This window comes from Empidonax traillii, unplaced genomic scaffold (genome assembly GCF_003031625.1).
Source record: "Empidonax traillii isolate 1590-97213 ecotype Southwest subspecies unplaced genomic scaffold, ASM303162v1 scaffold355:size2308892, whole genome shotgun sequence".
NCBI classification, from domain to species: Eukaryota; Metazoa; Chordata; class Aves; order Passeriformes; family Tyrannidae; genus Empidonax; species Empidonax traillii.
The window spans coordinates 1,253,251-1,266,294 of NW_020955548.1; the positions used below are offsets into that span (position 1 = coordinate 1,253,251).

The window sequence follows — 13,044 nt, forward strand, 5'->3', positions numbered from 1 at the left end:
AGCATTTCTCCAGCAACTAGCATGTAAGTCCTGGTTCTGACTTTGTCTTTGCAGTATACATTCAAATCCTTTATGGAAAGGCAACAATTCTCAGTCAGATCTTGTCAGGGTAAGGTTTGTCCTTGGGTACTTATTTATGCACTCCCCAATTTTGAGTTATGCCTCCTTCTGCCTCTACTATGCAGAAACAACTCCGCTTTTAGGCCTTCCTCTTCTTTCCTCTACCTGCCACAGAGCCTGATAAAAATCTATTTAGGAAAAAGACAGACGTGTAAAATTAAGCATAAAGTAACAATGTCCAGACTGAACTCGTGAATATTTCTCATTTAAAGAAAATGAGGCATTTAATTTACTGATATTTCTGTAATAACTTTCTAACATTATCTAAGTGGCATGCTTAAGTTTCACATAAATAGGAGACTCCAAACACAGGACTGGCAAATCTAAGACTATCAAGAAGAAAAGGAGCAGCTTCCCTTGCCCCAGTAAACACCCCGGCATTAACACACTCATGTGTCTACTACTTGAGGCAGGTCTTTTCTTCATCTTCATCAGAATCGTATTGTACTAAAGTTCTCTGTAATGGATTTTTGAGTGTCAGAGAGCCCAAGAGAAACACCAAAACATGAAAATATTTTCATGACAAGCCCAGCTTCATGAAGGGATGAAAAGCAGAGGGGGCGAAGGGAGAGAAGCAAGAGAAAGGGAGACAAGCAAAGTCTGTGCCAACAAGGCCTTCAAGGAATTTACTGTCCTTATGGTTTTATTATTTGATGCATTTAAAACCAGTCAGTTAGTATTGTATTTGCTGTGTTGTTTTTCTTTTGTAATTCTGTACTCTACATGAAAGGAAAAACATTTTCACAGTTGGAAATGCAACCTTTCATCAACATAGATGCAGCCTGAATCAGCTTTAGAGTAGAAAGTAACGTGTCAAAGGTATGACTCATTTTAATAAAACCGAACAATATTCACTCTTAAAAGAAGGTCTTAATATCAGTACATTGTAAATCCACAGACCATGGCTCACGAAATTGAACTTCCATATGCTCTGCGATTATGCATCTTTTTTTCTGTGTGTAAAAAGCCTTTTTAAGCTGTTATCTGACTACAGTAATTGCCACTTAAATTGATCCACGTCAACAAAACCTGGATCCCTGGAGATTCTCACCTAGAAGTCTGCTCATAGAAGGGGCTAACAGAATGCCTGTGCATCTGAGACTACTTCAGCATTTTCTCAAGCAGCCAGCTGCATGAATAGTTTTCCCCTCTCATTATTTAATACACTGAGGCAGGCTGCAACCCATTTGGCAGTCCTCCCTGAATAAGTATCTGTGGATATTTATTCACTTTCCCCACCCCCATTTTTAATGCAGTCACTTTAAGCTTGCCCTAAAAGTTTTTGCACCAGGTCTGAAATTTTAGCAGGCCAAGCAAAGGCAAACAGTCCTTTCTGTAAAATGGTTTTATTCTCCACCAAGAAAAGAAAGGCAGTGGTTTTAACACTGAACAATTCTGCTGAAGCACAAGAGTCAGTATTACGTGTAATACCAAAGTGAAAGGGATACAAAGAGAGTGGAAAATCCAGAAGATAATCTTTAGCCAGTTTCTTTATGGTGCACATTATACTATGCCATCCTAGGTGGGCATCAGCTCTCTCTTTGACAATCACTTAAAACGCTTTACGAAATAATTTTAAATCACCCTCTACAAGTTCTAATTTAGAAAATGGGTAAAAAAGGTAAACCAGTCTCCATATTGGTATGTTTGAAGGGGGGGGGGGAAATATTTTTATGCAGAGGATGATATAGGTAGCCAAGACATGGATCTGATGGAAAAGAGAAATTCCAAACGACCACCATTAAAAAGTACAGAGGTTGCCTTTTGTGCAAACCCAGCTTAATAACAGAGACTGGAAGTCCACTGAAACGCATCTGTAGTTAATGAAAGCTCTCTATTAACAGTGAAGGAAGAATTTAACTCAAAGCTTTTCTGTAGGACTTCTCAACTTCCCGCTCTACTTAGAGCAGACTGTTGTGATACATTGTGACTTCACACAGTGGGTATTAAGTGAGTTAATTCAAAGGAGCTGAAACCTCATTGATCCTAATTGAAAGCAATACACCCAACCAAATAGTTTTCTACCCCATCTGCTCTGGCCTGCCACCAGCTATTCAATACAAGAGAATTAATAGTTTCAGATATTCTAACAGACCCAATAAAAGCACTCATTTAAGCAGGACTGCATTAACAAAGTGAAAAACCAAGGGCAAAATGGGTTCAAATGGAGCATTTTACTCCTAGTTGGCTTTAACAAAGCTGAATAATGCTTATTCTGACTTTTTATGTGCAAGACTTGATAAACTGAATGAGAAGGCACTCAATGATCAGTCAACGAGCATTGATGAATGGTCATTAGGACCCCCCCAATCTCAGGGAAGGCCATTCCACAGAGTGGCACACCAGCTTGAAAGGGCGGACTCACTAATGTCCAGATTTCCCCGCTTGCTTGTTCCACTTTCACTTTCAGACCACTGGCCACCAAATGAGGCTGACATATTGGAAAATAATCTTTTATGGGCGAGTGGTAAATAAAAATGGAGGCATTAGCTGGGCTTTCAAATTCAAATCTACTAGTTTTGTCAGCCCCAAAACGTTTTGATTTTCCACCCAGCTGGAAGCTATTAGTGTTTTCTTAAGGCATCCCACTGACAGGGCAAACCCACCTAATGTGTGAGCCGTAGAGCTGATGTGAGGGACAGGGGACGACAACTTCTGGATGCTTTCTCAACTTTATTCAGTTGACTGTCCAACCGAAGTACAGTAAAGGTAACACCTTCAGGAGAAGCTCCCTTATTTCTTGCTGGCCAAGTATCTCCTACTGCCTGGTGCAATGGTAGCCCACCTAGGCCTGTAATGTGTACCCTCAGTGCAACTTTTTCCATGACATTGTACCTAGCCTTGCTTGGTTTTACTGCACTACCACAAAAGGCTCAAGCTATCCAAGAAAGGCACTTCTTTATAACCTCCTAATTTTTTGTTTGGAAATAAAATTTATATATTCCAATAAGATATGTGCTTATCTGTTAACAGCAGCTCTGAATTCATGCAACACGAAACATTTGCCAGATAACACTAAACATTTCCCTAAGCATTTCCTTATTGGCAAGGCTTTCTGGACTTCTGAAAAAAGACAAATGGGACATTTAAAACACACACTGCTCTGTGAAACACGGACTAATTGAGATTACCTATACAAATCAAATACTCAGCAGTTGAAACCTACAAGGTGGGAAGAAAATATTCTTGGTTGTCTAAGACAAACTGTTCATCATGTTACTCCAAGTACTAGATTAAATTCATTGGAGGTGAGAAAGCATTCATGTCTTTTCAGTTAAGAAAACTTATACGTCATATCCATATTTCAATAATACTCTAAAGAGTATTTTAAATCATCTGTTAAGAAAAGGCAATCTTAACAGTGGATTAGATATAACAACCTAAAGTGCCTACTGCTTTTTGATCAAAAAAGAACCAAAGACATTAATTCTTGTTGAGTACTGTCAGAAATTTCAGTGACATTTTAGCCACATTTCAGGTTTTAAAATGATGAAAATATATATAAAAGCCTATCACTGAAGAATAGTTCCACAAAATTTAATTGACTTAGAGTGGGAAGGACAACATAGGCTTCAGGTCTTAAAGAATATATGCTCTTTTGCTCTCTATATACATTTTAGTAAGAACAAACTCCCATATAAGTACCCATTTTGGTGTCTAATTCTTTCACTTGATCTGGCCTGAACAAGTTCTGCCTCGCATTTTTATTAAATGCTATATTTTTTATAATGTGGGCAAAGTAAATCAGAATTGACTGTTAATTTCTATCATCATTTGACTTCAAAGGAAACTACCACACCATCTGTGCATAGACATCACTCAAGCACTTTAGAAAATCTGATATTGATTTGATATTATTTCTGAAAGGACACAAGAAAATACCAAAGATGCTGTCTCACTAACACCATCAGTGTGACCTAGAGAAGCCTGGATGAGAATATCTGTTCCTGCTGAACTAGGGTCATATTTTAAGATACAAAAAGAAGAAGGGGGGGAAAAGGGGGGAGGGGTAAGAAGGGAAGAAGAGAAAAAGGGTTTCAAGCTATCAGATGCTTTTTGACTTGAAGCTCAGAGTGTTTGCTCGTTTAACATGGGTAGGGAAACTCCTCCTCCTGTAGTATATTAACCCTACTTTTGACCTCTAATCGATGTCTTTTCAATGTATAGGATCTTCATAATAAAGATAACATGAGAGCATATGTGTATGAAAGCGTATCTACCACTAACCATAAATTCGAGCCTTGCATTTTTCTTTGTAACATGTCAATATTTGTGACACTAACTAAACATATTTTATTCATTTGACAAGGACTGTTACATTATATTGAAAACTTTTGTTTCAATGTCACCACCTCCCCGTTTTGACTGATGGCGAGTTAGTTTTGTTAAAAAGCACGGGGTGATAGCGTATGCTTCAGTGAACTTTCCCTCCTCTCAGCACCAGAGACAAAAACCTGCAGCTCTGCTCTGTGCTGGCAGCCATCTGGCCAGCTTTCTCTCAATGCCTGCCCCACACCACACTGCAGGCAAAATTTCAGGGCTCTAGAGCTCTGTGGAGCTATTCATGACATACCAATTTCACATTTTCTGCTTGTACGCTTGCAACAATAAATGCTAATGAGGACTATGAATGACATTTTTAAAGACAATAAAAAGGTCTCCAAATCCCTTGCATATGGAGACACTATTTTCTAAACTTCACCTTCTGTTAGGGAGCCATTACACTCTAAAGGAAAAAAATAACCTAAGGAGAACAATGAGATGATCAAAGCATAACCAAGTCCTTAAGAATTCCAAAGGAAACCATGTTTGCAAATCTAGCTTAATGACAGACAGATTTTATGCTGATGTACAGCACTAACACTTAAGCACAGTAACTCCTTTTTTGATAACACTACTTCTCATCAGGGGGCTCAAAAACTGGGGGGGGGGAAGAGAGGGAAGCCAGAGCAAATCCTCACTTTCACTGACCACATATAGTCCCCACAAGCCACAGACTTGGACTTAGCAATTACTGATCTCTAGATGAGTCCAAGAATACTCTAAATGAGCCCAAGAATAAACTGTTATTACTAATGGATTTGGAATGTTACATTCTCATAGAGATCACTGTACTGACCAAGTGTAGCCAAGACAAATATCAAATTATATTTTATTTCCCCAAATCTGCCTGCAATGTTATTGCTACCCAAAAAAAAAAAAAAAAAAAAAAAAAAAAAAAAAAAAAAAAAAAAAAAAAAAAAAAAAAAAAAAAAAAAAAAAAAAAAAAAAAAAAAAAAAAAAAAAAAAGTTGCCTTTACTCGGAGTAATGTCTTTTATATTTAATTACAGACAGCTTTCCTTTATTAGGAAGATTAAAAACACTTTCAGGAAAATCCACCAGGTGGAGCAAATACACAGCAATACAAAACATTTATTTATGCTTGTACTGCCATTTTCAACGGGGGGGGGGGGGAATGGTTTATATGCAAATATTCTTACCTCTTGACCTCCCTCCTTCACCCTTTAGTCATGCATTGATCAACTTGTACTTTTTTACTACATTTTTAATGGTACAAAAGCTTCATTCAAAGGAGCCTTCGTACAAAGCTATTGTTTCTGTTGAGCTCAATATTGATTTGCAAACCACAATAGTCATCAGATATATAAGGGAAATAAAAGAATAGTATTCTTCAACACACATATATATATTCAACAATATAAGGATAAGACTGTGCTTGTAAAACAAATTGACAAATACTCAGAAAACAAAGCTTAGTCTTACATCAGGTAGCAAAATCTTTGCACTGGCCTCCACTGTAATGGGGTGAAAATGTGGCTGTTCTGCACGTCTGGTTATGTGTTTATACACACAGTAGTGCTGGTGACATCACAGCAGTACCCTTGTACGGTGTGTTGGTGTTTACTATTAATGCCTTTATTAGAATATGACATCCATGAACTACTGAGTAATTTCAAGAAGGCAAGTGAATGAGGGCTGTAAATAAGTATTTCAGCTTATCTAGGACAGCTAAGCATTATTTCCCCATTTAAATTATTTACTTTCCAGAGCCAGGTGAGAAAGCCACCTCATCATCAAGTATTTTTACTTTCCCTGATGAATGAGGAGGTCCTAATGGTACAGAGGCATGGGGACACATTTTTACATTAAGAGAACTGAGTCCTTACAGAACAGTGATTCTTTCTTTTATGGACAAGTCTTCTCAAAGTTATAACAGAACAATCCACTGGCAGACCCTGTAATTGCTAAAATGGAAAAGCAATACTACCAAGTGAACTGCTCTAATGCAGTTCAGCATCTGGAAACAGAGCTGAATCAGTTCACAGACTCATTCAACCCTCGATGATGGAAAAGCATTATAGTTGTAGGTGACAAAGAGAAGGTTTTCTTTCCATTGCTTCCTTAGGTTAGACCTTCCAACACCTTTTTCTCTCTTCCATTCAGTCTCCTCTCTCTGCCATCACATCTGTTCCTGGACCATCTCCTCACTCTGCTGCACATCTCCCTTCTCCAATTCACTACATGACCTGTCCTCTGTTCCAGCTGCCTTGGACATTCATCCTCTCCCACCTCTGCTAGCCCTGAAAGCTAGAAGTTGTTCCAGGATTTGAAACTGGGAGCATTATCATAAAATATTATCCACAATTAACACATAAACGAAATTGCAACAACCAGCACTCTATCGCTGAGGGACAAACACTATGCCAATTAGGTTTCCACTGCAAAACTAAGCCAGAATGGGATCCACTTAATGCGCAATCAGAGGAACACACCACACTTCCTGGAAGCACAATGTGTTGACCTAATCTTTGTGCTTCTAATCTGACTCAGATGAATTCCATCAGAGCTAAGGAAAATTAACATACAAAATCTTTGTTTCTTTAGGAACTGAGAGAAGCCTTGAGAAGACAGGCCTTTAAATGTATTTTCTTTTTACCTTGCTGTGTTGTACTACACATGGTGCTTCATTGTAGCCATTCAGAAGAGAAGCAGGAGAAGAATGCAGAGACGATTATGAAGTATAATTTCATACCAAGAGCAAATTACACTACTTCATACTAGGAGAACATCTGCAAAAAGCAGCAGTAAGTGTTTGGGCACAATGCAAGGTGTCAGTTTTAATAAAGCCCGAACCATTGGGAACCATTATCCGCAAAAACTTTCCTTAAGCAAGATTGTCACAGCAGAGACTTGCAGCGATGGCCAAGATAAATATTTTTCAAGCAAATGCTGACTTAAAACCATTATCTCTGAGGCATTTTTGAGTGGCAACCATGGTCTAAGGGCTATAATTTTCTGCCATTTTCAAAGAGGCACTAGACACCCGATGGGTAGCAGGAAAGACAATGTGATGGTTGTCATTACCACACGCCCAAGAAGAACTTTCATTTAATGTGCTGCTGGTTGAGGTGGGCAGTGGTTGGCTACAGGTCATGGACAGTTCAAGCACATCTGGTTATGTGTTTATACACACAATAGGGCTGGTGACATCACAGCAGTACCATTGTACAGTATGTTGGTGTTTACTATTAATGCCTTTATTTTAGCATGACATCTGTCATGTACTGAGTAATTTCAAGAGGGCAAGTGAATTTCATCCTATAGATACAAGCAATGCTTATTTAAATTATGGTTTCTTTACATTATGACAGGATAAAGATATTTAAAACTACATGTCTGAGTAACCCACTTTTACTTAAAGGCACTTTTACACCAGAGTAGCCTAAGAAGTTCATAATAAAGAAAGGGGTCTGATTCTAAAGGTGAAGGATTATGTACATATTTAAGAGTTCATTAGATCACGATCATAAATCTGATAACACTGTAAGAGTTCTTTTGTTGCAGCATCCCCTCCAAATCCTTCTCAGATAGAGGATTAGTGGCACAATAGATGTCAATGACTCTTTTGGTTCCACTGCTCTGTTGCTGACTCCCAACTGCTTATGTGCACTGAAGGTGCTCTCTCTCAATGAAGGGTCCTCACAACCCTTGCCTGGTGATATCGGTATGAAAGAAGAAAAGTATGCCCTTAAATCTGTATTGCAAATTCCTAATGAAATATTAGCAGGAAAAATCTAAGTTACTGCTTGAAAGATTTCAATCTCATCTACAAAGTACCCAAAATCCCTAGCATGTGAGTATGTTATCCAAGACTGCTGCCATAGCTGTACAGACTGGACTGAGAGCTTTCAGCATGAAAGAAAATGAAACCTTCGTTAATTTTCAGCTCTCCTTCTCTGCTCCTACAACCACAAATATCTTTACTGGAACAGCTTCTGCCCACAATAATAAAAGGCAATAGTCACATGCTACACTCATTTTTGCTGGAAAGCCTTATTAATTATGTTCCCTCTCTCTACTACTTGTACCTGGTGATCTTACTTCTGCCAGTACAACTATTAACACCACTGTGCTATAAACTCTAGTATTAAAATTGTACAAATAACAGTAACATTCTTCATTTATCATTCACAAACACACACACAAACCCAAACAAACCTCCAAACACCCATTCAAGGCCTTTGCCTAAATAAACATTCAGTATCTTTCAGCTGTAACCATCAGCTTTACATCCCAATGAACACTTCCTATCTACTGACTGCAAACCTGAGTGACGCACACAGAGACCTGTCTGCACCTTCAGCCTGTTGAGTGACCTCAATAAGCAGCAGCTAGGGGAGCAAGGGCTATAACTGACCCTAACCCAACATTTAAAATTGAACACCAAAATGGACATCTAAGAAAAGGACATGAATAATGAGAAGGGCAGTGCTGATAGCTGACACTACTGTTTAATGGGCCATGCCAGAAACAAACACTGGCTTGGCCTGAATCCATGGGATGAAGAAAAATAATGTTGCCAAGCACTCTAAAAATTACAAACTTAATATGCCAAGTATGATGATAAATTAAAAAAAAAAATTGCCATTTTCAAAAGTTTAATTGCTGCATAGCGCTAACTACTCGTCAATTTGCTCCTCAAAAGACTTATCTCTGAAAATAAAACAGGTCAAGCAAGGGGAGGTGGAATCAAGTAAAAGAAAAAAGGCACAAATTCAGAAGCAAAAGGGTTAACAGGTTTTGTTTTAGTCGGTATTATACCAATGCCAGAATTACAAGGGAAAGACTAAAAAGCGCCAATTTTTTTATTATTATTATTATTCTTTAAAAGAAAAAAGTCAAGCCTATCTGTCACAGGGTTGTCCGGGCTGGAAGAACCGGCAGGAACCTCAAATTCCTGACCAAACCCTCTTCCACACAATGCCTCCTGAATGGAAGGAACCGAGGCCCGGCAGAGATAGCCCGCTGTCAGGAACCGGCCCTGACGTTTGCGGACAGACAGGGCTGGCCTCGCAGGATGTCAGAGCAGCAAACTGCTGTTCGAGATACTGGGTTTTCACACACTCCCAGCCTGGATGTTTTGCTCTTCAGGTAATTAAACAAGGAAACAGGGCTGATGTGTACGAGTCTGACCCCTGCGCCGCGGCTCCGTGGTTCTGCACATCAACTTCCGCACCAACCACCCCGAGCACCAGCAGAGTCTTCTACTGCCACTCTGCTTCTCCTGACACCAGGCTCTAAAACAAATCCTCCTGGAAATATCTGCAGCGATTCCTTTCCCCACCCCCAACTCGCCCCATTTAAGAAGGGCTAAATTATTTGTTCTGTTCTGCACACTTTGCTGCTTTCTCACAAAAAGAAGGAAAAAATTAAAGAAATGGGTACTTCTGGGTAGCTGTTCTTCAGCCAGCCATTCAAAATATTAAATTTATCAGGGGGAGGGGATGAATAGACAGAAAAATGAGGCAAGGGATTCCCAAAATAATGTTTAGTTTAAGGTCATTACTCAAAATGAAAAAGATTCTGAAAAGTCTTGCCAATTCATCCAACCAACTGCCAGACATTCGCTTATTTAGAAATAAAGTTATTCTGATTTAAGCATTATTGAAGACTCTTTGTCTTACAAGAGGATGTAAATCATAGAAGGAGGCATTACAAAAACAGACCAGTGTTTTCTCTTTTTTTCCAAATTTACAAAATGGGAAAAGGCAGGTGTTACCACCTATACTTGGTGAAAACCCTACACAGGGCTGCTCTGTGACTGACCTAGTTTCTATGCTCTTTAGAGGCTATTTAAACAAAAATGATTTTTAAAAAAGGCAACACATTGCTATTTCTTTCTGAAAAATCCACAGAATAGAATATTCGCTGAAAAGAGAAGAGCTCAGAAGAAAGAGGAGTACAAAAGCATGCCTGCTTGTCTGTGTTCAACACAAAGAACATTAAATGAAAACAACTGGCACGCTGCCAAATTCCTATACAGGCAAAGAGATTCAAATAAATTGATTTCACGCATCACACTGACCTGGGATCAGTGAGCAGTGGTACAATACACTTGCTGCTCCATGTGGGGCAAAGCCCATTAACGTTATCAGAGCCACAATACATACAGGGGGGAAGGAGGAGGGAGGGAGCGGGGAGGGGGCACAAAGAAGGAACCCAAACTCTGCAAACTCAGGGGAAAAAAATCATTTTGGAAAATCATTTTGGAGTGCTTGGTTTCAGTTTACTAATATCATAGCGCAAGAGCTTGTCCTCTGCTCACCTCAAAGGCTTCAAAGATCCGTACTTTCAAATGAAAATAAATACTAGTGTCACACACACCCCCCCCCCCACATTCTACTTTTAACTCAGTTATTCTCTGTAAATTTCCTCCCTTTTTCATCCACTAGCGTTTTATATAGATTATGGGTTATTTTCTTTGTACTTCAAAACCTGGATTCTTGCCCAGGACACTCTTACTGGCTCAGAAAGTAAACTGGAGAAATCGCCCACTGCTCTAAACTTGCCCAAATCAACCTGACCTATGGAGAAAAATGCCTTATTTGCAAGGTAGCAACGAGTAGGGCAGTGGTTCCCTTTGCAGAGTCACCCATACACACTCTCTCAACGCCAGAGAACTCTCTCCAAACTAGCTATTTCAAATTTCACTTTCTGACGAGGTGTGAAGTAACCCATGTGTGCCACGGAGTCTCTGCTTGTCATCCAGGCTTTGGCTTTTATTAAGCTCTCTCACTCTCTAACCAAAGAGCAATGCCAGCGAGCCACAGGTGTGCACCATATGAACACATGAAAACCTGACGGTAAGGACAATTCGCTGTCTATAATACACTTGTTGTTCTCTTTTGCATCTGTGGTATGTTAGAAGGGGGGTTTATTATTTCCATTCCACTCTTTAGGATACACTGGTAAGCAAGCAATTGTTTTGAAGATAAAAAAGGAAAACAAGAAAAGATGTCTTTGAAATAGCAAAACAAAGATGAGGATGCTTGAAAGGGGTCACATCAGCAGAGGCAGTCAGTGCTACTAGAGGCTATTACTTCAAGGAGGCAACACATTCAGAACACCTTTTATTTTGCCTTTTATTCCATTTTGGTTTGAAATAGCAAGCCAAATTTTGGTCACAGCAAAATCCATATTAAGTTAAGCTCTAATAGTATTGGCTTCACCTCAAATCACTCATTCAAATTTAAAAAAAAAAAAAAAAAAAAACCAAACTCCTTGAAAATGTGGAGCTTCTTGAGCCATTTAAGACTAAAATTTTTGAGCATGTGACAAACAAATACATCCAGATGTAGGTACCTTATCCAGTCACCTCAATTCAAGTAAATGTCAAAATGGGAATGCCCAAAGATCTAACAACAGTTCATCCCCACTGATCACTCTCTGACAGTAACAAAGCAGTTTTGGATTCTTCATTACCACAGTGAAAATGATATAGTATCACTGTACCCATGCGATACAGGAACAACGATGAAGAAGAGAGGTAAGGTGCTATTCCCTCCCATTTATGAATACTTCAGTAGTACCATCAGATCATTTGGCCTTATAAAGATGAAGCGAATTTTAGTCATATTAATTCCTTTTCTATAAAAATGAATGGTATTACAAAGCAAGCCCTTCTCCCAAATTTCCATTATCCTGCACGTGCTCTGACAGGAATAAACCACAATAAGCTTCCCATTAGTATGCCAGCACTGCATGCTTCAGGCATGACATCTTTAGTTTTACATTTATTTATTTTTAAAATCCTTTATGAAGACCCATATGGCAAAAGAAACCAACCAACAACCACCTGTACGGGGTACGCTTGCACTTTGAAAAATAGACTGCAGATAGTAAAAAGGAGAATTATTCAGAAGCTGCATACTGCTAAATTAGCAAGCTAAAAACGCAAGAAGAAACCCTGCTAAGATTATTCATTCTCTTCCAATGCTGCCTGAGTACAGGAAGGTCCCAGAGAAGCATTTACTTGTTTTAAATTGAGCTAGGAACTCGAATTAGAATGCAAATTCATTTTTAATAGGATTTAATATTTTGAAAGTATGTTCACACGGGTGGACAAAACCTTGGGCCCAGCCCCTTGCCACAAGGCGATGAGCAGAGACTCTCGCCGGCGCTCTCAGCTGTTCTTCATCTCTCCACACCCCACAGACAGAGCAGCATGAGCCACGGTGTCTCAGGTGGGAAAATAAGTGATACCATCAAGGCTTAGCAACCTTTAAAACTAACCAGAGCATAGCCTAGAGTACTCAGACACTGTTCACCTTATTCTGGTATCATACTCTGTCAAAGTTATGTCAGGTGATATGGTCCAACGCTGAGAAAGGAGGTTATCCAAGTGTGTTGGAAAGCACTTAAAATCAGCTTAGCAGTTTCTTGCCATCCAGACACACCATTTTAGGAGAAAAAATGTAGTTACAGTAAAGACAGGAATAACAGTCATGCATTATCTAGAAATTTTGTCCTACAATAGCAGATTTACTTTTCCAGTTTGGTAAAAATCTTTACACACAAGAAGCAGAAATACCCATTCTCAATATCATCTCAATCAAATTTATCACAGATTCCCAATCCAGTGA

General features: G+C 39.1%; 1 protein-coding gene across 5 annotated transcripts in view; it reads right to left on the bottom strand.

Annotated features, from left to right (window-relative positions):
• The window catches only part of RUNX1T1 (RUNX1 translocation partner 1), a 116,341-nt gene that overhangs the window by 82,372 nt on the left and 20,925 nt on the right, over positions 1 to 13,044 (bottom strand). The window lies entirely within an intron of this gene.